Genomic DNA, 4,124 nt, shown 5'->3' on the forward strand with positions numbered 1-4,124 from the left:
GGATTATATCCACAAAAACATTCATGTTTAAACTTTTTACTGAAATATTTTAGATGCAATCATAAAAATATATATTTTTGTTGTGATAAATGATGGTGTATATAAACTATATAATAAAATATTTTCACACAAATAATCTTCATACTATTTTTATAGGTGAAAATATTACTTACAAATAATAATTCATACGATGATACATAAATATTATTTAAATATTGTTGTTTTAAAATTGTAACACGGCATATTTACTAAATTTATATATTATATTTTTATATGTAATATGTAAACTGTAACAGTCCAGACCACCCGCTAGCATGAAATTGTCTGTTTTGACAAACAAAGCCTCACGGTTTTGTCTTTGACGATAGGAATGATAGTCGAAGTCCTCCACACTCACTCGTCAAAACGCGTCATGCTAGGGAGAGGTATCCACACCCTTATAAGGCATGCTTTTTTCCCCTCCCTAACCGATGTGGGACCTTACAATCCACCCCTCCAAGGGAGCCCAGCGCTCTCGCTGGCACATCGATTCGGGTTTCAGCTCTGATACCATCTGTAATAGCCCAAACCACCCACTAGCATGATATTGTCCACTTTGGCACACAAGGCCTCACGGTTTTGCCTTTGACGATAGGGATGATAGTCGAAGCCCCCACACTTACTCGTCAAAACGCGTCATGCTAGGGAGAGTTATCCACATCCTTATAAGGCATGCTTCATTCCCCTCCCCAACTAATGTGGGACCTTACATAAACCCCACAAAATTAGCAAATAATTAATCAATAAATTATTTTTTTAATAAAATAAATTAGAAATGTAAATTTTATAGTAAAATAAGATAAAGCTAATTAAAATAAGAATTTTGACACTAATTTTAAAGAATTTGACCCAAAATTGAGCCAAACGGACCGAACCGTTCGAACCAGGCCCGAACCAGACCCGTGGACCCAACCCACTCACTTAATCAAATGAGCTAGGAGGGGGAAGAACACTCTTCCATAGCCAAACTCTCACTCAATCTTTGATTTCACACAACTTCTCACTCTGAGCTTCGATCGTCGCACCGTTTGTGGCCATGCGATCGCAGCGTCGAACTCTACAAAGCCCAGTCAATAATTAGGTAAGGAAACCACTTCTGTGTTCCAATTTTTTCCTTTCCAATTTCGAAAATTATGAGCAATTATGTTGAAAATTGTTAAATTTCGGTGTTTAGGTTCAAATTAGCTTGAGGAAAATGCTTAATCTTGCTTTATTGGTACTTGAGTAAAGTGAGAATCCTAGAACCCTAGTTAACTAACTGATTTTGTGTTTTGGGTATACATATGTAAAAATGTGTATTAGGTGCATGTATATATGTGATATGAAGCAATTGGGTATGTTGGAAGCTTAATTGAAAGCTTGGAATTGGGATGGTTGCTGAAATTTGGTGTTGAGGGCTTGCTTCTTGCCTAAGTGGGTTGCCTTTGGGTTATACGAGAAAATCGGCCAAGGTATGGTTTTGATTTCTCGTATTTAATATATAATGTCTTGTGAAAACTTAGGCTAGATAACCATAAGATAGGTTGGAATGATATAGTATGTAAATGCTTAGTATTTTTTATGATAATTATGGATATGGATTGAGTATTTGTTAGTGATTATTATTTATGATGGAACTAGAATGCTAATTGATGATTCAATGATGATGGATTATTGATGATGTTGTCGGTTAATTGAGGAATTTAGGTGTGAAATTATATAATATTGAGGTATGAATATTTGTGGTGGGTTGAGAAAGTTTATGTATTGATGGTGATATGTAATAACGTTGAGGGGTTAAGTACTTTTTTCGTCCCTAAGGTCTTAGGCCAAAATCAAAATCGTCCCCGACTTTTTTTTTCTTATTAAAATCATCCTCAACGACACAAAACGTTAAAAAATCGTCCTTTTGTCCATTAACAATATTTTGTGGACAATTTTACCCTTAAACAAAAATTAAAAAAAAAACCCCCTTTAATATAAAACACCAAATTAAGACTGTACCCTTCATCTTCACAAGGCCACAAGGCCCCTTATCCAAACCCCATAAGCATAATCCCAACCTAACAGCATGAAGCTCTTTGCCACCATCCACCACGCCAAATAAGAACCCTTCAACTTCATCCAACCTGCCTTGCTTGCACAAACTCTTCATAATAAGCGCATTGGTATACCGATTCTCAAAACCCCTTATCCTAAATAAAAAACCAATTCTTCTTCTCTCCTTCAGCAACAGCAACAACCAAATTCAGTAAATTCATCAAATTCAACAATAGCAAATTCAGCAGCAACAACAACCATAAAATAAATCAACAACAACATCCACAAAATAAATCACCAGAAATTTCAGATTTAACAACAATTCAACAATCATCAATGGCAATTTCAGATCCAAAATCAGCAACCACAGAAATTTAAATGAATTAAAAAAATAATATTTATGTTCTTCAAAAAAAAAAGGAAGAACGAAAAGAGGAGGAACGAAGATGAAACGATTGAAGCAGGAGAAATGATTGGGGGTTCGCAGCATCCGATGAACTAAAACAGGTTGGGAGAAATTGGGATTTGGACAGGTTGAGGATTATGTGGTTAGAGCAGGAGGATAGAGGGAGTAGAGGGTTGGTGATACCGTTTTCCACCATTATGAGAGTACGAAAACACCCAGAAAATTATAAATTGCCAAGTCCTCTCCTTGCTGCAGGTCCTTCACCACTCGCTTCAGCTCTACCAGCGCCTCTTTCTTCTTCGCCTCTGCCTCATTCTGCAAATCCACGAGCTTCTCTATTTTTTTCTCTGGTCGGTTCTCCCTGTCAAAGTTGCGGCGGAGCTGGAACCTACGTCTCGTCGTGGCGTGGAAGGTAACTGTAGCATGAGGTGCCGCAGCTAAGGGAAGGGCTTGCGGCTTCTGAAGGAAGTAAGGGAGTATGGCGTGGAAAGGGGGACGGATCTGGTGACTGGTGGAACCCTTCTTTTGAAGCTTTTTTTTAAATTTTTATGTAAGGGTAAAATCGTCTAAAAAATGTTGTTTCTGGACAAAAGGACGATTTTTTAACGTTTTGTAACGTTGAGGATAGTTTTAATAAGAAAAAAAGGTTGGGGACGATTTTAATTTTGGCCCAAGACCTTAGGACGAAAAAAGTACTTAACCCTAACATTGAGTGTTGATGATTGTAACAAGTATAAATGCAAAATGTTGCGTATGAACCTATTGAAAATGAAATGTGATTGGATGTGGAAGAGTGTGGGCCTATGTGGTTGTGATATAGTATACGTTAGTGCAAGATATGGCTGTGTAAATATGATTAATGACTTATGTTTCGTGAAAATAGAGGTTTGGAAGATTTTGTGAAAATCTTATTTTTGGCCGAACTTCGGTGAGCCATAACTTGACTTTCATACCCCTAAATTATTTCAAACTTAGTTCATATGAAAATTGGATCCGTGAAGTTTACGACGTTTGAAGAACGGATAAAAAATGTTTTAAAACAAAAAGTTATACACGTCGAAAGTTTGGAGGGCAAGGTTGAAATTCTGCAGCATTCAACATTTTTGCTACTCTGCAAGTCTTGCGTATGCGACCATTGGACGCAACGCGACCAACCTCTAAGAGTTGGGCATCTCGCGTACGCGTGGCCCCTATTTCAGCAAACATGAATTTTTGTATTTTAAAGCTTAATTTCGAACCTCTAAACCTCTATTTTTACTTTTAACCCCTAAACCTTAGTTGGACACTTAGTGACGAGATATAATTAGGAAGAGATAGTAACTTGGGAGTGAAGCAAGTTGTGGCGTAATGAGCTGTGAGTGTAAAGTGGTGATTGAGCTTGAGAAGTGTTAACTGAACTAATATAATTATGAAGATGATAATATGAATTTCAATTGAGTGAAGGATGGGTTGATAATGATAATGACCTTAAGGTGTGATGGTGGTTGAATTTGAATGAATTATAATGATGATGAGATTGAATGTGATTGCAATATGCCTCCGAGTAAGACGCAGTGGTGTTATCCACTTGCTCCGAGTAAGAGGCGAGATTGTCGGGTAAGATGCAGTGGTGTATCCACTTGCTCTGATTAAGAGTTCAAAGCTTTGGGTAAGATGCAAG

Source organism: Arachis hypogaea, chromosome 16 (assembly GCF_003086295.3).
Source record: "Arachis hypogaea cultivar Tifrunner chromosome 16, arahy.Tifrunner.gnm2.J5K5, whole genome shotgun sequence".
NCBI lineage: Eukaryota > Viridiplantae > Streptophyta > Magnoliopsida > Fabales > Fabaceae > Arachis > Arachis hypogaea.